The sequence below is a fragment of the Lontra canadensis genome, unplaced genomic scaffold (genome assembly GCF_010015895.1).
Source record: "Lontra canadensis isolate GAN:19392208 unplaced genomic scaffold, GSC_riverotter_1.0 scaffold193, whole genome shotgun sequence".
NCBI classification, from domain to species: Eukaryota; Metazoa; Chordata; class Mammalia; order Carnivora; family Mustelidae; genus Lontra; species Lontra canadensis.
Genome location: NW_022631187.1, coordinates 48,798 through 73,870, shown reverse-complemented (window position 1 = coordinate 73,870; position 25,073 = coordinate 48,798). Strand labels below are relative to the sequence as shown.

Below are 25,073 nucleotides of genomic sequence, written 5' to 3'. Positions count from 1 at the left end.
ATCACATGAAGAGGGAGACAGAGATTGGTGTGATGCAGCTGCAAGTGAAGGCATACCAAGGATTGCTGAGACCACCAGAAGCTAGGAAGAGACAAGGAAGGATTCTTCCCTAGAGTCTTTCAGAGTGGGGATGGCCATGCCAACACTTCGATTTTGAACTTCTAGCCTCCAGAACTGTAACAGAATACATTCCTATTTTTAAAAAAGATTTTATTTGTTTATTTGAGAGAGTGTGCACATGAGAGAGAGAGAGAGAGAGAGCTCGTGCACTCATGCATAAGAAAGAACACAAGTAGGGGGAGGGGCAGAGGGAGAGGGAGAAGCAGACTCCCCACGGAGCAGGGAGCCTGACTTTGGGCTCCATCCCAGAACCGTGAGATCACAACCTGAGCTGAAGACAGACGCTTAACCAACTGAGCCGCCCAGATGCCCCTGGAATACATTTCTATTGTTTTAAGCCACGCAATTTGCAGTTATTTGTTATGGCAGCCCCAGGAAGCTAATACACCTATTAACTGATTTCCCTGCCTTGGCTTGCTTCCTTACAATCCATCTTCTACAACTGCCACGGGAACACACGAAATCATTTCACTCCTCTGCTTAAAACCCTGCCATGATTCCCCCCCCATGCCAATCTTTGTAGCCTCATCTCTTGCTACTGCCCTACATAATCCCTGTACGTTAACAACATACGACTTGAAGTTTTCTCCAAATACTATGCTCACAAACACTGCTGTGTTTGTCTACTCCCTGCTCCCTCTGAAATATAGCCCCTCTACCATCAAATTTTTCTTCTCTATATCTGCACAACCTAGTATGCAAGGAAGGAGTGGTAGTAATAAAGGCAAAATATTTCCCCCCCCCAAGGAATTTGACTGTGAAGGCTGAGAATCTGTTGTCAGTAACAAATCTTGAAATCAGAGATTCTGAAGCCTACTCTATCTAACACATGCTGTTATACAAAGCCATTCCCCAATGTTCTGTCATGAGTCCTCTTCTGTTTTCCCTTGACTATTTCCCCCCTTGGAATGGCATCCAGTCTTATGGCTTCAAAGACCACTTATTATAATTGAGACTAGGATATCTCTACTTCTATTATCTCTCCCAAGTTCAGACTTCTGGAAGTGGCCCACAGCACACTGATGCTCTGTTCCTTTGTCATCCGGTCATTTTTTTCTCTATATGTTTAATTTTGGATAGTTTCTATCACTGTGTCTTCAAGTTCACTAATATTTTCTTCAGTAGTATCTAATTTGATCAAGTGTATTTTTTCTCAGATATCATATGTACCATTTCTAGAAGTTTATTTTTTTAATATATTTGTTTATTTGACAGAGAGACGGATCACAATTAGGCAGAGAGGCAGGCAGAGAGAGGAGGAAAGCAGGCTCCCCGCTGGGCAGGGAGCCCGATGTGGGGCTCGATCCCAGGCCCCTGAGATCATGACCTGAGCTGAAGGCTGAGGCCTAATCCACTGAGCCACCCAGGTGCCCTTAGAAGTTTATTTTTTTAAATATTTTATTTATTTATTAAACGGGGGGGGTGGCTGGGTGGCTTAGTGGGTTAAAGCCTCTGCCTTCAGCTCAGGTCATGATCCCAGGGTCCTGAGATCAAGCCCTACGTCAGGCTCTCTGCCCAGCAGGGAGCCTGCTTCCTCCTCTCTCTCTGCCTGCCTCTCTGCCTACTTGTGATCTCTGTCTGTCAAATAAATAAATAAAATCTTAAAAAAAAGATTTGTTAACAGAGAGAGAGAGATCACAAGTAGGCAGAGAGGCAGGCAGAGAGGAAAGGGGAAGCAGGCTCCCTGCTGAGCAGAGAGCCCGATGCAGGGCTCAATCCCAGGACCCTGAGATCATGACCTGAGCCAAAAGCGGAGGCTTAACCTACTGAGCCACCCAGGCACCCCTAGAAGTTTATTTTTAAAAGATATTTATTTGAGAGAGAGAAAGAGCAAGCATGAGCAGTGGGGGGAGGAGCAGAGGCACAGGGAGAAGCAGGCTCCCCACCGAGCAGGGAGCCTAACATGGGGCTTGATCCCAGCACTCTGGGATCATGACCTGAGCCAAAGGCAGACACTCAACCAACTGAGCCACCCAGGCACCCCTCATTTCTAGAAGTCTAATTTCAGTCTTTCATATCCTCCATGTTCCTCCTCAACATAATCACATGATCATGTTCTCCTCTACATTTTTGAAGAAATAAAATATATTCATAATAACTGTTTTAATGTCCTTATCTACTAATTATATCATCTGTGTTATTTCTGGGTCTGAATATTTTTTAAAGATTTTATTTATGTATTTGACAGAGAGAGAGACATCACAAATAGGTGGAGAGGCAGGTGGAGAGAGAGAGAGTAGAAAGCAGGCTCCCCACTGAGCAGGGGGCCCAATGTGGGACTCAATCCCAGGACCCTGAGATCATGACCGAGCCAAAGGCAGAGGCTTAACCCACTGAGCCACCCAGGTGCCCCCAGGGGTCTGTATTTGTTGACTGATTTTTTTCATATTTTCCTGTTTTGTATACTTGATCATTTATTATTAGATACAAGGCATTGCGGATTTTATATTGTTGGTTGATGGGTTCTTTTCTTTATTACTCCTTCAAATACTTTTGAGATTTGTTCTAGGATATGCTTAAATTACTCAGAAACAGTTTAATCCTTTCAAGCTTTCTCTTAAATTTTTTTAGGCCAGACTAGACCAACCTTCAGTTTAGAGCTAATTGGTCTCCACTGTTGAGTCAATATTTCCTCTTTCTCTTTCTCTCTCTCTCAATCTTTTCCTCTCCCTCTGTCTCTCTCAATCTTTCTTTGAATGTTTCTTTTTGGTACTGTGCCCTGCATATGTTAGCCACTTCAGCTTTCTTGAATTCTCAACTCTATCTCCTAAACTCTGGGAGACTGTGAGGCTCTAGCTAGGTTCCCTCTCTCTGAACCGTTGTCTCATATATTTTGTAGTTTTGCATTTAAGGCCAGACGGTAAATTCAGTCCTTCTTACTCCACCATAACCAGAAGCTTAAGTCCTTACCCTTTTGAAAAGATTAGCCTACCTACTCTGAGAAAAGAGACTGTAGAAGGGCAAAAGTGGAAGCAGGGAGACGAGGCTATTATAATAATCCAAATAGAACTGATCAACTGGAACCAGGATGGTAGCAGTGGAAATGGAGAGAAATAGATTCTGGGTGCATTTTTATGTGTTTTTTGAGAGTAGTACATGGTTCTGTTACTTACCATTAAAATTTCAGCAGAGTACCTGGCCCATAATAGATGTTTATTTATTTTTTATTTTATTTTTCTTTTAAGATTTTATTTATTTATTTGTCAGCAAGAGAGAGAGAGAAAGCACAAGCTGGGGGAGTAGCAGGCAGAGGGAGAAGCAGGCTCCCTGCAGAGCAAGGAGCCCAACTTGGGACTCAATCCCAGGACACTGGGATCATGACCTGATTTGAAGGCAGATGCTTAACCAACTGAGCCACCCAGGCATCCTGCATAATAGATGTTTAAGAAACATGTCACCCCCCAATAGCTCAAAGATAAATAATAATGGTCACTGTCCATAAGAAACTAAAAGTCTGGTGTTGAAGAAAAGATCTGATTATGTTTCCCTTTTGGCCTAAAAGCCTTTTGATGGTTCCCCATTACTTACAAAATAAAGTCAGAATTCCTCTGTACATCATGCAACCGGCCTCCTTGATGAACTTCTTTCTTTCTAGCCCATCAGCAACTTAACCCCTACTGTACCAAACTCTCTCACTCTAATCTCACCAGACTATATGTAAATAGACATTCAGTGAACAAATAAATGACATTATACAAAAATATATAGAGTTGTAATATTTTCTTGTTCCTGACTGTAACTTAGAAAGATAATTTCAGAGAAATCACCATCTTACACCAAGCCACAGCTATTTTGAAGTTTTAATAATTTAGAATAGACCATTTATCCTAACACTTGGTTCCCCTTCTCAAATACTCTGTTCCTGTCTATGGTACCACAGTTCTTCCAGTCTTTTAGATGAACATCTTGGCCTCATCTTTGGATATAGGGTTCACAAACAGATCTCTCATTTATCCCTTCAAAATGTGTCTCATTTACACATTCTTCTTCAATGCTATTGGGGCCACTACTATCCAGGATCTTACTGCTTCATAACATGATTACCATGACAGATTTCTAGTTGGTCTCACTTTACTGTTTCCAGTACATCTCATACACAACTATTGAAAGAAATCTTTTTTCATTGTGCCAGGCTCTTGCTCAAGGAACTTCGACAGCTCTCTAGCTGTATCAGGTGAAAACTCTTCAGCTTAATTTGGAATCTTCTATTGTCTGCTCTCCTTTTACCAACCAATACTACCTTACTTCCTATTACTCTCATACTTGTAACTGCCAGTGCTGTTACACCAATTTCCTCCTCACTCTTCTTGGATCACACCGGGCACGTTAATGTCTCCATACCTTTCTTCATACTGTTTTCTCTTCTTAGAAGGCCCTCCCATCACCTCTTTCTGTATCTAAACCCTCTCTTGTTTAATAACCCACACTAGGGGCGCTTGGGTGGCTCAGTGAGTTAAGCCTCTGTCTTTGGCTCAGGTCATGATCTCAGGGTCCTGGGATCGAGCCCCACATTGGGCTCCCTGCCCAGCGGGGAGCCTGCTTTCCCCCTCTCTCTGCCTGCCTCTCTGCCTAATTGTGATCTCTATCTGTCAAATAAATAAATAAAATCTTAAAAAAAAAAAAACATCCTAGTCCCACCTCTTCAGTGATGCTTTTTTCAACTACTGTAACCTTGAGCACACAAGTTATGGGCATAAAGAACCCAAATAAATATTTTCCTAAGCTGATGGTATATAAATTCGCAAGAACAAAATTCATAATATTTAATGAACATGAACTCAATCTCCTTCACCATCTTCTCCTTCTCTACCTACTCCATAAATATTAGTATACTACTATCCTCATTTAAGGTTGTTGTGAGAATTAAATGAACAAGTACATATAAATCACTTAGTATAGGAGCACCCACGAGGCTCAGTCGGTTAAGCGTCTGCCTTAGGCTCAGGTCATGATCCTGGGCTCTTGGGATGGAGCCCAGTGTTAGGCTCCCTGCTCAGTGGAGTGTCTGCTTCTCCCTCTCCTTTTGCTCTTCCCTCCACTGCTCATGTTCTCTCTCTCTCTCTCTTCTTCTCTCTTCTTTTCTCAAATAAATAAATAAAAATCTTTCAAAAAAGCACATAGTATAGTGCCTACCACACTGTCAGGTCTCAGTAAATGCCAGTAATTACTATGTCACAGTCACCACTCTCCAAACTTGTTTTACTACCAGTAGTCTCATTCCTAGTTAATGGCCTCACCATTGACCTGAGCCCAAGGCAGATGCTTAACCGACAGCCACCCAGGTGCCTCATATAGGTAAAGCTATCTTTTAAGAGAACTTAGTATGTGAAATCAGAACTAACAAAATGATAATTATAGAGCCCTTCAAGGCTTTAAGACATTCTAATACCCTTTAATGGTTTTAAGCCCTTAACTCCTCTCATACCTGCCATATTCACTTAGTAGCAAAGGCCTATCAATTCCTCAGAAATACCTCTCTGAATCTATCACTTCCTCTCTTTTGTTCAGGACCTCATCTCTCCCTCAAAACAATTTCAACAGTCTTCTAAACTTGTTTCCCTTCCCTTGATCTTTCCCCTCCCTGGTCTATCCTTCACAATGCAACCAGCTATCTAAAACACAGTTCACTTTCCCCTTTAAAGCTCTTCAGTGGCTACCAATTATACCTCATGGTTTGGCATGTGAGGCCCTTTTGTGCTCTGACCCCTGCCTACCTATCCAACTTCATCTTCTTTTTTTTTTTTTAGATTTTATTTATTTATTTGACAGACAGAGATCACAAGTAGGCAGAGAAACAGGCAGAGAGAGAGGAGGAAGCAGGCTCCCTGATGAGCAGAGAGCCCAATGTGGGACTCGATCCCAGGACCCTGGGACCATGACCTGAGCCAAAGGCAGAGGCTTTAACCCACTGAGCCACCCAGGCACCCCTCCAACTTCATCTTCCATAAATTCCTTATTCCATACCTTTTGTTCAGCTATACAATCTATTTTCAGTTAAAGAATGGGCCATGCTGTTTTACCACAGCATGTCTGGGTAATTTAATGTCTTCCTGAAATGCCCTTCCTGACCTTGTACACTTTGTAAATGCTTACTCATGCTCTGTCTCCATTTAATTACCTTCTCTGTGAAGAGGTCTCTAATCTCACTCTTCCTTGTTATACTTTATTACATTTTCTATGTTTATACTTCCCCTACTACAAGATTTTCTTTATTGCTTAACAGCAAAAGCCATGTCCTATTCATATTTTTATTCTTAACATGCTGCATAGTGTCTTGTACATTGTGAGAGTGCAGTAACTAATGACTAAATAAACCTCTTTTCCACTTGTATTTCCCACTATCCAACCAGTTCTATGAATACACATTGCTCTTTCTAGCCACTCTTCTTTGCCTCTGCCTGTCTCTGTGCCTGCAATGTTTCCCATCACCTACTGAAGACCTACCTATTTGCCAAGGGTCAAAACATTCTCATCTCATATTGTTACCTTTTCTGACCACCATGGCTGGAAATGATCCCTTTTGTATTCCATTCTCTATTATAGCATGAGATTTTAGGATCAGTAAGATGCAAAGATTAATGAGATCAACTTTCCATGTGTCAATATTCTCATCTGGAAAATGGAACTAATAATATACCACTTCATTAAGTTGTTTTGAGAAACAAAATGAGTTAAAATATATAAACCACTTAGAATAGTACTGAGCATAGAGTAAATGCTCAATAAATACAATCTACCATTGTTTTTTATTGTTGATGATGCTAGTGTTATTTGAGGTAAAAACTTGAAGTCTGAGGTGTTACGTCTGAAACATTTAGGGGAGAAGATCCATTAGGTAGTCAGAAATACTAACATGATCCTAGAAAAGAGCACAGGCAATAGTTTCTCTGACACTGGTCATAGCAACTTTTTTCTAGATAGGTCCCCTGAGGCAAGGAAAACGAAAGCAAAAATAAGCCATTGGGACTAAACCAAAATAAAAAGCTTCTGCACAGTGAAAGAAACAATCAACTAAAAGGCAACCTCTGGAGTGGGAAAAGATATTTGCAAATGACACACCCAATACAGGGTTAGTACCCAAAATATATGAAGAACTTATATAACACAACACCAAAAAACTAACCATCTAATTAAAAAATGGGCAAAAGGCATGAACAGACATTTTTCCAAAGAGGACCTACCGACGGACAACAGACACATGAAAAGATGCTCAACATCACTTATAGTCAGGGAAATGCAAATCAAAACTACAATGAGTTCTCAGGGTGCCTGGCTGGTTCAGTCAGTGGAGTATGCAACTCTCGATCATTGGGTTGTGAGTTCGAGTCCCACTTTAGGTGTGGCAATTACTTAAAAAAATAAAGTCTTTAAAAAATTACAATGAGCTATCACCTCACTCCTGTCAGAATGGCTAAAATCAACAACACGAGAAACAACAGATGTTGGCAAGGATACAGAGAAAGGGGAATCCTCTTGTATTGTTGGTGGGAATGCAAACTGGTGCATCCACTCTGGAAAACAGTATGGAGGTTGCTCAAAGTTAAAAATAGAGCTACCTTATGACCCAGCAATTACACTACTAGGTATTTACCCAGAGTACAAAAATATAAATTCAAAAGGATACATGCACCTCGATGTTAATAGCAGCATTATCTTTAAAAAAAAAAAAAGATTTTCTTTATTTACTTGAGAGAGAGAGAGAAAGAGAGCACAAGCATTGGAGAGGGGAAGAGGGAGAGGGAGAGGCAGACTCCCTGGTGAACAGGGAGCCTGACACAGGGCTTGGTCCTAGGACCCCAGGATTATGACCTGAACTGAAGGCAGATGCTTAACCAACTGAGCAACCCAGGAGCCCCTGTAGCAGCATTATCTATGACAGCCAAATTATGGAACCAGCCCAAGTGTCCACTGACTGATGAATGGATAAAAGAGAGATGGTATATATGTACATGGAATATTATTCAGCCATAAAAAAGAATGAAATCTTGCCATTTGCAGTAATGTAGATGGAGCTAGAGAGCATTATACTAAGTGAAATAAGTCAGTCAAAGAAAGAAAAATACTATATGATTTCATTTATATGGGAATTTAAGGACAAAAACAAATGAGCATGGGGGAAAAGGGGAGAGAGAGGCAAACCAAGAAAAAGACTCTTTTTAAAAAATATTTTTTTTATTTATTTGACAGACAGAGAGAAACAGTGAGAGCAGGAGCACAAGCAGGGGGAGTGGGAGAGGGTGAAGCAGGCTTCCCACTGAGCAGGGAGCCCAATGTGGGGCTTGATCCCAGGACTCCAGGATCATGACCTGAGCCAAAGGCAGACAACTAATGACTGAGCCACACAGCACTTAACTATAGAGAATAAACTGATGTTTACCAGAGGGAAGGTGAGGGGCATGAGTAAAATAGGGGATGAGGATTAAGGAGTGCACTTGTCATGATGAGCACTGGGTGATTAAAATTATAAAAAAGGAAGAAATAAATGGATTTTGGGAAAAAAGATACTTAAAGTCATCGGTATAGATGAGATTTCACATATAAAATGTGTAAATAAGACAAAAAAAAAAAAGAATCAAGGATAGAAATCTCCTTTTTGGGCTATTCCTTATCCCAACCTCTAAACATTCTCTTGGGAACCAACCTTACTCTTGTTATAATCACCCTAAGAAATCTCATAAATCCCATGCTGTTAATAATTACCTAAGTACTGATAATTTTTTTTTAAGATTTTGTTTATTTGACAGACAGAGATCACAAGTAGGCAGAGAAGTGGGCAGAGAGAGAGGGGGGGAAGCAGACTCCCTGCTGAACAGAGAGCCCGATGTGAGGCTCGATCCCAGGACCCCGAGACCATGACCTGAGCCAAAGGCCACCCAGGTGCTCCAGTACTGATAGTTTTTAAATGTCCACTTCCTGCCTTCATCTCTCCCCTGAACTTCAAAATCCCATATCCTATTACCTGGTTAATACCTCCTCTTAAATGCTCCTAAACATGTCTGAAACTGAACTTATTGTCACCCTCACCACCAAGCTTGTTCTTCCTATATTCCTTATCTCAGTTGGTGGTACCATTTTCCTCCTAGGTCAAGCCAGAAACCTGCAAGTCATCTTCTTACTCAATAGTGCTGCTACCAACATACACATCTTATTTCCCACTAAGGTTCTGGATTTTTTAAAGTAGGCTCTATGCCCAACCTGGGGCTTGAACTTATGACCCCAAGATCAAGAGTCACATGCTCCACCAACTGAGCCAGGCAGGTGCCCCTTTCACCAAAGTTTTATTCTACTCTCCTGAAGATCTCTAGAATCCATCCTCTCCAATCCTACAACTACCCTAGTTTAGGCCCTCATCATCTTGTGCATGATAGGACAATTGTATCCTCACCAGTCTTTCAGCCTTGGATCTTGGCCAAGGCTCTCCACTCCCAGGCTCCACAATGATCTTTTTAAGATGAAATTCTGACTACATTAATAAATAAATAAGTAAATAAAAATTCATTTTAAAAAAAGAAAGTGTTACACTAGAAATATTCATAATACAAAACAAAATAGAAAAGAAACACTGGAGAAACAAAAACAGAGATGAAACATGGAGACAATAAAAACTAAAATGGCAGATATAATCCAACTATATCAATAATACCTTTAAATGTGAATGGATTAAACAATCCAATCAAAGGCAGTTATTGTCAGATGGATTAAAAAAACAAGACCTAACTATATGCTATCTGCAGAAGAAACACTGGATTAAAGATACAAATAGGTTGAAAAGTAAAAGGATGGAAAAATATATACCACACAAACAGCAACCATAAGAAAGCTGGAACTGCTGGACTAATATTGGACAAAATGGACTTTAAGAATAAAATGTTACTGGGGCACCTGGTTGGCTCAGTCAGTAAAGCATGCAACTCTTGATCTCAGGGTTGTAAGTCTGGGCCCCACGCTGGGTGTAGAGATTACTTAAAAATAAAAAAATATGGGACGCCTGGGTGGCTCAGTTGGTTAAGCAGCTGCCTTCGGCTCAGGTCATGATCCCAGCGTCCTGGGATCGAGTCCCGCATCGGGCTCCTTGCTCGGCAGGGAGCCTGCTTCTCCCTCTGCCTCTGCCTGCCATTCTGTCTGCCTGTGCTTGCTCTCTCTCCCTCTCTCTCTCTGACAAATAAACAAAATCTTTAAAAAAAAAATAAAATAAAAATAAAAAAATACTTAAAAAAAAGAATAAAATGTAACTAGAGATAAAGAGGGGCATTTTATAATAATAAATCTAGCAGAACTATATAACAATTAAAATAAATATATACCTAACCAAAGAACCCCAAAATATGTGAAGCAGAAATTGACAGAATTGAAGGGATAAATAGACAATTCAACAATAATAGCTGGAGACTTCAATATCTTACTTTTTTAAAAAAATATTTTTTAAAAATTTGTTTGACAGAGAGAGAGAGCACAAGTAGGCAGAACAGCAGGCAGAGGGAGAGGGAGAAGCAGGGAACCCAACATGGGGCTCGATTCTAGGACCCTGGGATCACGACCTGAGCCAAAGGCAGACGCTTAATTGACTGAGTCACCCAGGCGTCCCCAATACCCCACTTTTAATAATGAACAACAGGACAGAAGACCAACAAAAGAAATCGAAGATTTAAACAATATTATATACCAATTAGACCTAACATACATCTTCAGAATGTTACATCCAACAATAAAAGAATACTCATTCCTCTGAAGTGCTCATGGAACATTCTCTAGAACTGACTATATGCTAGGCCTCAGTAAATTTAAATGATGGAAATCGTACGAACTATATTCTCTGATCACAATGGAGTAAAATTAGAGATTAATAACAAAAATTTGGGGGAATTAACAAACACGTGGAAATTAAACCAGGCACTCCTGAAAAAGCAAGGGTTCAAATAAAAATCACAAGGGAAATTAGAAAATACTATGAGATGAGTAAAAATGTAAACACAACATATCAAAACTTCTAGGTTGCCACAAAAGCAGTGCTTATAAGGAATTGTATAGATATAAATGTCTACATTAAAAAAGAAAGATCTTACATCAGCAACCTAACCTTCCACTTGAAGATACTGGAAAAAGAAGAGCCAACTAAGCCCAAAGCAGACAGAAAAAAGAAATAATAAGGATGAGACTATAATATAATAAAATAGAGATGAGAAAAACAAAAGAGAAAAATCAATAAAATCAAAAGTTGATTCTTTGAAAAGATCAACAAAACTGCCAAACCTTTAGCTAGACTGATGAAGAAAAAAAGGAAAAAAGTCTCAAAGTACTAAAATCAGGAATGAAAGTGGGGATTACACTACTCACATTAGAAATGCAAAAAGATTACTAGGCAGTACTATGAACAACTATATGTCAACAAATTATATAACCCAGATGAAATGGACAAATCCCTAGAAATACATACAGTAACTAAAACGACTCAAGAAGAAATTAAAAAATCTGAACACATCTAAATAAGTAAAAAGATTGATGTAGTGATCAAAATGCTTCCCACAAAGAAAAGCCCAGACACAGGTGGCTTCACTAGTGAATTATACCAAACACTTAAGAAAGAGTAATATCAATTCTCCACAAACTCTTCCAATAAACAAAAGAGAGAACACTTCCTAACTTGGTCTATGAGGTTAATATCACCCTCATATCAAAACCAAAGACATTGCTAGGCAAGAAAATTACAGACCAGAATCTCTCATGACTACACACACACACACACACACACACACATACACACAAACTAAAAAGGATTATAAACCTTGACCAAGTAAGATTTATCCCAAGAACACAATGTTTGTCTAACATCCAAAAATCAATTAGTGTAAAACACCAAATCAACAGGATAAAGGAAAAAAAAAAACACATGAACTGAGGGTTTTGGAAGGGACGGGGGTAGGGAGATGGGTGAGCCTGGTGGTGGGTATTAAGGAGGGCACATATTGCATGGAGCACTGGGTGTGGTGCAAAAAAACCTGAATCTTGAAACACTGAAAAAAAAAATTAAGATGTTAAAAAAAACCCACATGACCATCTCAATAGACACAGAAAACAGACAAACTTCAAAACCTCTTTAGGATAAAACACTCAAAAAAGTAGGAGCAAAGGGAATTTCCTCAACTTGATAAAGGGCATGTATGAAAAACCCACAGCTAACATAATATTTAATGGTGAAAGACTGAATGCTTTTCCCTAGGTCCAGGAACAAGACAAATATGTCTACTCTTGCCACTTGCATTCAACATCACACTGAAGAATCTAGCCAGGGCAATTAGGCAAGAAAAAGAAATGCAAGGCATCTACACTGGAAAAAAAAAAGTAAAAGTATCTGTTTGTAGATGATGTGGTCTTGTATGTAGAAAATCCTAAGAAATCCATTAAAAACCAATTACTACTAAGAAATGAATTCAGCAGGGGTGCAAGGATATGAGATAAATATACAAAAAATGGTGGTATTCCTATAAACTTGCACACTTGCAAAAAACAATCTAAAAATGAAATTAAGGAAATTCCTTAAGGTTGTTTCTTTGTAAAAATTTATAAGCTGAACCTAAAATTCATATGGAAATTCAAGGGACCCAGGATAGTCACATGCAAAAGATGAAGTTGGATCCTTACCTCATATCATAGACAAAATTAACTCAAAATGGATCAAAGACCTCAATGTAACATGAGTGTAAATCTTCATTACCTGGATTGGGTGATGAATTCATAGGTATGATACCAAAACACAAATAACCAAAGGAAAAAACAGGTATGCTTTGCCTGTGAAATAAATAAATATTTAAAAAAAAACATTGGCAAAGGAGGGGTGCCTGGGAGGCTCAGTCAGTTAAGCCCCGACTCTTTTTTTTTAAGATTTTTTTTAAGATTTTATTTATTTATTTGACAGAGATCACAAGCAGGCAGAGAGAGAGAGAGAAAAGCAGGCTCCCCGCTGAGCAGAGAGCCCGACTCGGGGCTCGATCCCAGGACCCTGAGACCACGACCCGAGCCGAAGGCAGAGGCCCTTAACCCACTGAGCCACCCAGGTGCCCCAAGATTTTTATTATTTATTCAACAGACAGATAAAAAGCACAAGTAGGCAGAGTGGCAGGCAGAGGGAGAGGGAGAAGCAGGCTCTCTGCTGATCAGAGAGCCCGATGTGGGGCTCGATCCCAGGACCCTGGGATCATGACCTGAGCCGAAGGCAGCTGCCCAACCGAGTGAGCCACCCAGGTGCCCCTAAGCCCTGACTCTTGATTTCAGCTCAGGTCATGATCTCAGGGTCATGAGATTGAGCCCAGCATCATGTTCTGCACTGGCATGGAGCCTGCTTAAGATTCTCTCTCTCCCTCTGGCCCTCCCCTTCCCCACCACTCACATGCTTTCTTCTCTCTCTCTCAAACACAAACAAACAAACAAACCTGACAAAGGAGACTTCCACTTTCCAGTCTGCCACTCCATCCCAACAAGTAAAAAGCTTAACAAACTGAAAAATCAACAAATCGGGGCATGTTAAGTGTCTACCTTTGGTTCAGGTCCTGGGATCGAGCCCCACATCAGGCTCCTTGCTCGGTGGGAACCTACTTCTCCCTTTCTCCCTTTCCCTCTGCCCTTCCTCCCTGCTTGTGCTCGCTCTCTCTTGTGCTCTCTGTATCTCTCTCCAAAATAAATGAGTAAAGTGTTAAAAAAAAATCAACAATTCTTCCTAGATCTGTCAGAAAAGGAAAGTCACAAGGCAAACCACTGCTCCCAAAATTGGAGAGATAGGCAGACACAGAGAATCATAACTTATCAGAGAAGAAACCTCTGTAAGAACCAGTACTGGTATAGGAAAATCTGAACCATAATTGATAAAATGCTAGAGGCTCAGAGTAGACAAGCCTGAGAGATTAAAAAAAAAAAAAAAAAAAACAAGTCCAGGGAGACAGGGCACCTGGGCGGTACTGTCAGTCAATGGGCAGACTCTTAGCTTTGGCTCAGGTAGTGATCTCAGGGTTGTGGGATTGAGCCCCACATTGGGCTCCACGTTCAGCATGGAGCTGGCTTGGATTCCCTCTCCTACTGCCCCTCCCCACCATGCTTGCTTTCTCTCTCTCTCTTTCTCCCTTGAATAAATAAATAAATCTTTTAAAAAATCCACGGAGACCCAGTCATGGGGACCTCCAGAATTTTATGAGTTTTACCTCCAGATTCTTATAGGGAAGACTAATGAAAAATCTCCTCAGGATTCCTGCAAGAAGGGAGGAAAGTAATCATTCTAAAACATGCCAGACCACTGTGTTCTACCTCACAAGGCCTGCCCTCAAGAGAAACTACTTTATGGCAGCCTAACCTACTGGGCTTTTATCAGAGCATGACCAACCTGGGGAAAGGGAAACACCCAACTCCTGACCCCTCTAGCCACCCTGCATCACCTAAGGGGTGGGAGAAAAAAACTGAGAGAGACAAGTTCACAGCGCAGGGGCAGAGGCTACTGAAGAACTGAGACCTAATCATAGGACTATAAAATGCTTCCCTTCCTGCCACATTTCACCAGTATATCACTGGTATAGGCATATTTACCAAAGTTCCTTTTACCTAGTACATCATGTCTGGTTTCCACCAAAAAACTACAAGGCATAGCAAAGGGCAAAAAATACAGTTTGAAGAGACAGAGCAAATATCAGAACCAAACCCAGGTGTTGAAATGATCAGATCATAAATCTAAAACAATTATGATTAACATGCTAGGGGCATAACATGCAAGATAACATGCAGAACAGATAAGAAATTTGAGAAGAGAGACGGAAATTCTAAAAAAGAATCAAAAAGAATTGCTGGAGATCAAAAACACTATAACAGAAATTAAGAATGCCTTCGACCGGCAATGGCAAAAACTATCACGTTAATGTCAATGGTCTAAATGTACCAATTAAAAGAGATTGTTAGAGTGGATTAGAAAACAAGATCCAGGGGCGCTTGGGTGGCATAGTCTGCCTTCGGCTCAGGTCATGATCCCGGGATCCAGGGATCGAGCCCTGCATCGGGCTTCCTGCTCGGCGGGAAGCCTGCTTCTCCCTCTCCCACTCCCCCTGCTTGTGTTCCCTCTCTCACTGTCTCTGTAAAATAAATAAATAAGTGATCTAAGGAAAAAGAAGAAATAACAAGAATTAGCGTAGAAATTAATAAAACTAAAAAGAGGAAATTAATAGAGGAAATCAAAGAAATCAAAAGCTGGTTCTTTTAAAGATCAATACATTGAATTATACAATTGAATTGTACACTTGATTTAAATTTTTTTTATTTTTTAAAGATTTATTTATTTGTCAGACCACATAGGAATTTTAGGGCATAAAACTACTTCTTATAATACATTAATGGTGGATATATGCCCTTCTACATCACAATCCATAGAAGGTACAACACCAAGAGTGAACCCTAAAGTAAACTATGGACTTTGGATGATGCCAATGTGTCTGTGTAGGTTACTTGAGTGTGACAAATATGTTGATCACGAGGGAGATTAGGGTGAGGGAGCAGGGGGCATATGGGAACTCTCTGTACTCTCAGGTCGATTCTGATGTGAACTAAAATTGCTCTAAAAATAAAGCCTACTTAAAAGGGGAAAGAAAGTAAATCAGAGACTGTTCGAACAGAATATGAAATAACAGCAACAAGAATCCTGTACCTTTAAACTTTCTCTTCCAAGGCTCCTTTTTAGGCTTAACAAAACCAGTTCCATAAAAGTATAGTCCATGTCCTCCTTTGCTATCTAGACTGAGAAGCCCACCTCCTCCTCCTCCTCAACTTGAATAGTCTGGCCAGAGAGCCTCATTGGACCTCTGTTTAGGCTCCCTGTGACACTTCAACTCCAGGCATTCTGCTTCACTCTGCCTGGACAAGGGAGCTGATTAAATTCAATCCAGGGGGTGCCTAGGTGGCTCAGTCGGTTAAGTGTCTGCTTTTGGCCCAGGTCATGATCCTGGAGTCCTGGGATCAAGTCGTGCATCAGGCTTGGAGACTGCTTCTCCCTCTGCCTACTTGTACTCTCTTTCTCTCTCTGACAAATGAATAAATGAAATCTTTAAAAAAAATTCCATCCAGAAGGTGATCTGCATTACAGAGAAATCTTTACCTTTTACCCTCTTACCATATTTTCTGCTTCCAGATAGCATGGGCTGGACACCTAACTTGTCCACCATTTTGCCATCTTCCTCCGAATTCAAGTTCCTAGTCAAACAAACCAAAGTATTAAAAACACTAATGGTAAATCTAATGAAAAAATGCTCCTGTTAAAAGCCCTATCCTGGGAAGAAAGTGCAGGGGAGACCTAATTTGTTACCAGCTCAGGAAGCAGAGGAAGTCACCCTCCTTCAAATTGGCCTAATTAGCACTCCTTGTAGCCTGATCTCCAAGAGATTCTGACCCTGAAACAACTTACTGCAAGCTGCTCTGACAAGAAATAACTAATTACACACCTACCTGTGAAGAATAATTCATCTCATTATTGAACATCCATCTCGTTAACTCTCCCTTCCACTGCCGGATCATGGTGACTATGTATTGAGCTCTAAGTATGTGCCAGGCATCATGTGATACACGTTATGTATTTTTTCATTTAACTCTTACAACAACCATGTCAGTATCCTTAATCTGTCTGATAGGTAAAGAAACTGAGCTTGGGAGAAGGTAAGTAATTTTCCCACGAACACAGAGCTGGTATGTCAAAGAGCCAGGATTCATTCTCTTAACTCTTAAATATTAATGAAATTTTCACAGTATCATTCTCATCTCTAGATAGCTAATATTTCATAGGAAAAAGACACTTCGTTACAATTAAATTTCGATCCATTTTAACTTCAAAGCATACTTCCTTTGTATTTAACCTTGCCTTCATAGATATTTTTATTGCAGTTCAACCTAAGTTTCCTCATTCTTGAAGCCAAGCCAGGTCCCAAAACAGACTTCATTCTCTTGGTGTTTCTATTTCATGAATACCACTCTATCGAACTTGTACACAACCCCCAGGGTCCTCTCCGCCTGTTTTGCTGCTTACGGCCCAGGCCTTAGCTTCTCCTCTAGGGCCTGAGATTCATATCTATATTTTTCCATATTACGCTGCTTTGCTTTTTTTCCCCCTTGTTTGTTCTTTTCTAGAGAACAAGAAACCAGCCCATAGGGACTACTCACCTGGCTAGACCAGAATGACACAGATTGCCTCATGGACTGGAATTCTGCCAGCCCATGAGCTCAATATCCCAGGTCACAAATGATGAAGAGGACTGTACAGGCAATAGCTCTTTTGTAATTGCTTTGCTGATGGCTGCCAGAATGACAAAAAAGAAGAAGAAGAAGAAGAAGAAGAAGAAGAAGAAGAAGAAGAAGAGGAGGAGGAGGAGGAGGAGGAGGAGGAGGAGGAGGAGGAGGAGGAGGAAGAAGAAGAAGAAGAAGAAGAAGAAGAAGAAGAAGAAGAAGAAGAAGAAGAAGAAGAAGGAGAAATATGACATCAATAAGAGTAACCACTAAAGTCTTTCATATTATTACAGAGTAGAAATCAATGTAATGAGTCCCCAGCATGATCATAAATAATTTTTCTCCTGTTATCGACCAATACCAAATATCCAGCATTAAGATAAAAACAACTCCAAGGCTCCTTGCCAGCTAACCACTCCCCTCCTCCATCCCATTGCCAGCAATTATGCACCTCAGCATACAATTATTTCAATGTTCTTTCAATTCATAACAAATGATAGCTAGAACTGAATACGTGCCAGATCACCATCACAGCAGTTAATCTTCTGAAGCTTTTTGGAACCGGAGCTCTAGGTCTCCAATTCAGTCTCATTTTTGCTTTTCATTTTCTCTTCTCCTATGCTTCTAGCCAAATACTTTACCAAGACATAGAATCATATCAAATAGAGTCAGAGCAACTGAGATCAAACCCCTCACACGAAGCAGATCCTACACAGTCTTCTAAGTATTGTGGGTTTCAGATGGTTCTAGAAAAGATGGAAAATGGGTATTCCAAAAAAAAATGAATACCTTTTTAAAGCTCCAAATTTCTAATTACAAAAAGACCAAAATTCATCACCATCTACTAGACACATTCCAATCAAAATTGTGATCCATAGTCAATTTCAATTCCAATGGTGGCATTAGTGGCTTATCAGATATATATGCCAATTTCCCATTTGTTGCAGTCAAAATATTCCAAAGCTGTCAAATTGCTTCCCAACTACCAACACCAGTTCCAAAATTTCTATAAGGTCTAAGCAAAATAACTTCAGAAAGTTTCCTTAGTATACCATCTGACTAAACAATAATGACCCTAGTTATATTTTAGATTCACATTAATCACACAGATTGCAGTATTATCTTCTATTATACCCCTAATTGCATCCTATGCTTGAGTAAAACGAGTGAACAAACAAAAACCCCCAACTATCCACCAATTCCTAAAACGGCCTCACTTTTGCTTTTGCTCATGCACTGAGCTTCCATCTCCTCTTCCTAACTCTGGGTGTCCTAAATTCTACTGTTTCTTTTGCAGAGCTCTGAATGGGTGGCTGCTCATTTTCCTTTACTCACCCCTTCCCATAAATCAAGATCAGGTTAGCATCTTCTCATGTCTTCTTTACTGTATCCCCAAAGTATTATTTCACCATCTCCTCTCAAAAGCTCTTCTTTCCTCAAAGTCCATACTACTCAATTTTATCACCATTTCAGTGTTCAACGTCAACTTCCGTGTCTCCCTCCTACACTTACTAAGGACTTTAATACTAATTGCTTTCCTTTCACCTTTTCATCCTGATAGCCTTCCTCATGCCCCCACCTTGATGATCTAACATACATATTTCACAGCTCCTTGACATATTTTATTCTAATTTCTTCATCTCAACTGTTTCAATCATCTCTTTCTGTCGTGATACCTGGAATGGTTCTACCTCTAAAACCAAATGCCAAATCTACTCGACTCTTTCAAGGCTTTAATCCATCAGCTCTTTTACCTATTCTCCAAGGCTACCATGTCCCCTTGAACTTCATTTCCTTCTCTACCTAGGAGAGATACCAGGGACAGTGAGTCTTCAATGACAGTAACCAGCACTTGCAATTCTCCTATCCCCTTGATTTTCCCACCAAACCTATCCTGCCGAACCCCCCTTGGACAAACCAACCCAACTATTTATATTTTGCATTCCTGTTTACAGATAACAAAGTACTACTGGAGAAAAATCCTATACTCCTGACCACCAGTTTGCCCATCACCCACCACTTCCACTGTTATCAGAACAATCTTTTAAAATATAAATTAGGCAGGACTGCAGGAATGGCAGAGTAAGGAGCTCAGCAAATCCTCCCCTGCCAAAACAGCAATATAACTGTAGAAAATGGTCAAAAACTACCATCCCAGGACTGTGGAAATAAACAAAAATTAAATAAATTGAGAAGCGTTCAAGAAAACCTATTGAACCTTGGGTCAGGACAGTGGGAATCTCTGGTGTTTCAGCCTGAGGCTATTCACATCCCATCCCTCTCCTTCCCAGCTCCACTGGAGCTACAAGGGCAGGGCAAGACTAGCCATAAAAACTAACAACTTGGCTGCTAGAGGGGAATTACTTGCTCAGGAATGAGCACAAGAAAGTCCTATGCCCAGGGGTATTGAAAACAAAAGCAAACTCCTTAGATCAGGGAAAAACACAGCATGGTTACCTGAGGTCACAGTGTTGGTTGGGGCAAGAAGCAACAGAACAGTTGCTGCCAGAGGTTTAGCCAGAGAGACCCAGAAAACAAGACAGCCCTAGTGGGACTTGAGAACCTCCCTCATTTCCCTGGTGATATAGAAGGCCATGCCTATGTGTAAGGCTGCACTCAAGCTCAGGATACTGGAGAAGGTCCTAGTTATCTACACTTCCCCGGCTGAATGTGAAACCTTGCATGGACACAGAGGACACATGAGAAAACCCAGCAGAAAGTAAACATCAGGTAAGACCCATAAACTCCCTGAACTTTGAATCTGCTGCCTAACCCACACATAATTCCATCAACAAATGGTGGAAGACAATACTGGCTCAAGGTGCTTCAACAGGACAACCTCTAAAAAGAGCACTGGCTGACCACTAAGTTATCCTGACCCCAGGTTGGACACCTAGGAAGCCAGGCCTAAAAGTAGAAAGAATTAAAAAAAAAAACTGAAGAGAAACATCAATGGGCTACACACTGCATTCTGTGAAGACAGACTCTACAGAATTAGTCCAGGCAGTCCAGTTAAGCAAAGAAAGAAACAAAACCACAAGGGCCTCTGGGGGGTGGGGGGTGGTATCAGAACCTGAGCTTAACCTTTTGAGGACATGCTGACTGTTTTCCAAAGTGGCTGTAGCCACTAGGGTGGCTATGATTAAAAAAAAGAAGAAGGACAATAAACAAATGTTGGCAAGGATGGGGAGAAAACTGCTGGTGGGAAAGTAAAATCGTGTGACTGTTTTAGAAAACCGTGTTAACGGTTCCTCAAAAGGTTAATCATATAGTAACCATATATGACCCAAAAAGTGGAAACAACTCTAAAATGTCCATCAACTGATAAAGGAGATAAGGTACTGTGAAACTGAATAAAGGAAACCTCGTTTAAAATGCAGTCATGTGGGATGCCTGGGTGGCTCAGTGGATTAAACCACTGCCTTCGGCTCAGGTCATGATCCCAGGGTCCTGGGATCAAGTCCCACATCGGGCTCCTTGCTCAGCGTGAGCCAACTTCTCTCTCTGCCTCTGCCTGCCGCTCTGCCTGCTTGTGTTCTCCCTCCCTCTCTCTCTCTCTCTCTCACTCTCTCTCTCTCTGACAAATAAATAAAATCTTAAAAAAAAATGCAGTCATGTGTGCTCGTTTGGGCAGCACATATACTAGAACTTGGAACGACACAGAGAAGATTAGCACCGGCTGCTGCTCAAGGATGACCCGCAAATTCATGAAGCGTTCCATACTTTATTTTTTAAAAATGAAATGAAATGAAATAAAAAGCTGCCAGGAAGCCAGAAGGGGGAGCTCTCATGCCACGCCACTCCCTGTACCCCTTTGCAGACCCAAGGGTAAGAAACTTACTTTACCCTCCCAGCGGGATGGAGGAAGATTTTCTTCTTGCCCAGCAACGGCCCAGGCAATGAGAGACTACTACAATTCAGCCAGTGAAAAGCCACTATGTTTCAAACTCCCAGTTTACTCCAGTGAACTTTTTGTTTATAACAGGCCCTTCCCAACACCCCCCTTTTGTCTACAACAAAGCAGTCCTCTCTTTTGTTCTCCCATCTTGCCTGTGGCTTTTGCAAGAGCTGGCTTGTCCTGAAATGCAATTCCTCTGCTACTCCCAACTAAACCCCTTTCGATGGTACAATAACTGACTATTTTACTTTCAAGGTCGACCGTGCATTTGTACAATGGAATACTATTCAGACATAAAAAGGAATGAACTAAGTACTAATAGATGCTCTGACATGGATGAACCTTAAAAAAACACTATGCTAAGTGAAAGAAGCAGGGCAAAAAGTCTCATATTGTATCATTCCATTTATATGAACTATCCAGAGTGGGCAAATCCACAGAGACAGAAAGTAGATTATTGGGCACTGGGGGCCAAGTGGAAGGAGAAATGGAAAGTGACTGCTCACCAGTACGGAGTTCCTTTTTGGTATGAAACAAATGTTCTGGAATTAGATAATGGTCACAGTTCCATAACCTTGTGAACATACTAAAAAATACTGAGTTATATACTTTAAAATGGTGGGCTTTATGGTATGTGAATTACATCTCAATAAAAAAAAACTAATTCTAAATGAAAGCATCCAGATGCAAAAGGCTATATAGTGTATGATTCCACTCATATGAAATCTCTAGAAAATATAAGTCAATAGAGACATAAAGAAGATTAGCAGTTGCTTAGAGCTAGGGGTGGGAAAGGGGAATGACTGAAAAGGTATAAGAGATCTCATAGCCTGATGGAAATATTCTAAAATTGGATTGTGGTCATAGTTGCACAATTATATAAATGTATTAAAAAATCACTGAATCGTATACCTTAATGCTATGTAAATTATACCTCAATAAAGCTGTTGATAAAAAGAGAAAATATAAATAAACTAGAGCTTCTTAGGGAAATGGCAGGTTTGGGGCAAGAACTATACATGTAAGCTTTGTGCCAGAATTCAAGCAAATATGGAACCCTAATGAGTAGTGTCTTAGGAATATAAGAGGCAAAGTTCTGGTAAAATAAAGGATGATTCAAGCATTAACAAGAATAATGAATGCAATCAGTTGAAACCCATTGAACACATTAAAAAAATGAGTTCACAATGATAGAGAAAAAACACAATTCATTAGATATCACTGAAAATAACTAGGGCACCAACTCTTTATTCTGAAAATTGTCAATCAAGTCCAAGATCAAGAATTAAGCATTTCTCCTGCCTTCCCTTTAAAGGTAATCCTACAGCCATAGTTGATGACAGAAAGTTTACTTTCAGAAACTAATTAATGTAGAAGATAAAATTAGGAAATCACCATTTTGAAACTCCTAGTAAAATAATTAATTTTGCCAATAATCGTCGATAGATTTGACCATTAGATAAAACATCATAATGAAGGAATCAGGTATCACCTATGCGTTAATAGACCTGTGCCTCCAGATGTGATTCAAAATGAATTACACAGCAACCTCTGTGAAGTATTCTTGACAAAAAAAGTTGAGTTTGAGTATCATCAAACTTCTAAAGCTAACGTCCATTATAGACAAATATGGAGTACAGAGGAACAAAGTAAATGACAGAATAAGAAAGCAAACAGACAAATCCACAATGTGGGATTTTCTATAGGAAAACTGACCCACTTTCTGCAATAAGCCAATGGCTTGAAAAAGAACAAGTGGGGTACAGACTGTTTTAGATTAAGAAAGACTTAAGAGGGGCGCCTGGGTGGCTCAGTGGGTTAAAGCCTCTGCCTTTCGGCTCGGGTCATGATCTCAGGGTCCTAGGATCAAGCCCCCGCATCGGGCTCTCTGCTCAGCGGGGAGTCTGCTTCCCCCTTTCTCTCTGCCTACTTGTGATTTCTGTCTGTCAAATAAATAAATAAAATCTTAAAAAAAAAGAAAGACTTGAGAGATAATAACCATCTTACATAACTGAAACTTTGTACCCCTTGACTAACTTTTCCCACATTCCCCCTCTCCCCTTTGACTGTGGAGAATATTTCATAAGTATATCAAATCACCAAGTTACACATCTTAAATACATACAAGTTTGAATTGTCAATTATAGTTTGTTTCAGTCTATCCAGGCTGCTATACCAAAATACCACACATTAGGTGGCTTATAAACAACGGAAATTTATGTCTCGGAATTCTAAGATTGGAGCACCGGCAAATTAAGTATCTGCTGAAAGCCTGCTTCTGGCTCATAGATAACTCTCCCTCTCTTTTTTTTTCCCTAAGATTTTACTTACTTATTTGAGAGAGGGCGAGAGAGATCACAGAGGTAGAGGGAGAAGCAGACTTGCCGCTGAGTGGAGAGCCCAATGTGGGGCTCGATGCCAGGACCCCGAAATCATGACCTGAGCCAAAGGCAGATGCTTAACTGACTGAACCACCCAGGTGCCCTGACACTCTTTTTGCTGTGTTCTCACATGGTGAAATGGGTGAGGGACTTTTCTGGGGTCTCTTTTTAAAAAGCATTAATCCCATCCATAAGGGCTCCATTCTCATGATCTAATCCCCTCCCCAAACCCCCACCTCTTATTACCATTATGCGGGGGGGGGCTAGGTTTCAACATATGTTCAACATAAACATTTAGTCTATAGCAACCTCAATAAAGCTGGGGAATAAATGAGATCATAACCAAATGTAATGGATGGACCTTGTTTGGATTCTTATATGAAAAAAAAAACCAACTGTTAGACTATTTTTTAAGATAATCTGGTAACTTTTATAATGAACTAGGGTATTAGATTCTATTAAGGCATTATTAACTGTTTTATTTGTTTATGTGACAGAGAGAGACACAGCAAGAGAGGGAACCCAAGCAAGAGGAGTGCGAGAGAGAAGAGCAGGCTCCCCGCTGAGCAGGACCCTGGGATCATGACCTGAGCCAAAGGCAGATGCTTAATGGCTGAGCCACCCAGGTGCACCAGGAATTATTAATTTTGTAAGACAGCATGACAGCATGGTTATACAAGAAAATGTCTACCTTTGAGACATGCCTATGAAATGAGCAGGGATGAAATAACATGATGCCTGGGACTGGCTTTAAAATACTTCAGCCAGGGCGCTCGGGTGGCTCAGTCATTGAGCATCTGCTTTCAGCTCGGGTCGTGATCCCGTGGTCCTGGGATCGAGCCCCACATCGGGCTCCCTGCTCGGCTGGAGGCCTGTTTCTCCCTCTCCCACTCCCCCTGCTTGTGTTCCCTCTCTCCTTGTGTTTCTAAAAAAAAAAAAAATACTTCAGCAATTTTTTTTTTTTTAGATTTTATTTATTTCAGAGAGAGAGAGAGACAGAGAGAGAGCAGCGGGGAGAGGCAAGGGAGAGGGAGAAGCAGATTCCCCACTGAGTAGGGAGCCTGTCGCAGGGCTGGATCCCAGGACCCTGAGATCATGACCTGAGCCAAAGGCAGATGCCTAACCGACTAAGCCACCCAGGCGCTCCCAGCAAATTTTTAAAAAAGAAAGAAAGGACAGAAAAAGAGAAAAAAGAGATAGCTGAAACACGATCAGCTAAATCTCGATAGTTATTGAATGTGGTTAATGGGTATATGAGGGTTCGTTTTCAGTATCTGCTTTACTTATAAGTACATTTGAAAACACTTAATATTCTTTTTAAGATTTTATTTATTTATTTGACACAGAGAGAGAGAGAGAGAGAGAGACAGAGACAGAGCAAAAGAGGGAATACAAGCGTGGAGGGGGGGAATGGAAGAGGGAGAGGGAAAAGCAGA

At 40.6% G+C, this 25,073-nt stretch overlaps 1 long non-coding RNA gene and 1 other non-coding gene across 2 annotated transcripts in view; one reads left to right on the top strand and one right to left on the bottom strand.

Annotated features, from left to right (window-relative positions):
- Positions 1-16,254: 16,254 nt before the first annotated feature.
- Positions 16,255-25,073, bottom strand: part of LOC116861222 — a 34,704-nt gene continuing 25,885 nt past the window's right edge. Inside the window, exons 2-3 of the long non-coding RNA XR_004381446.1 lie at positions 17,296-17,428; positions 16,255-16,335 (exon numbers count right to left, since the gene is read on the bottom strand). This is a non-coding gene — a long non-coding RNA (uncharacterized LOC116861222). The remainder of the gene's footprint in view (positions 16,336-17,295; positions 17,429-25,073) is intronic.
- LOC116861235 lies at positions 20,977-21,085 on the top strand. Its single transcript, XR_004381447.1, has one exon. It is a non-coding gene; the product is annotated as a U6 spliceosomal RNA (small nuclear RNA).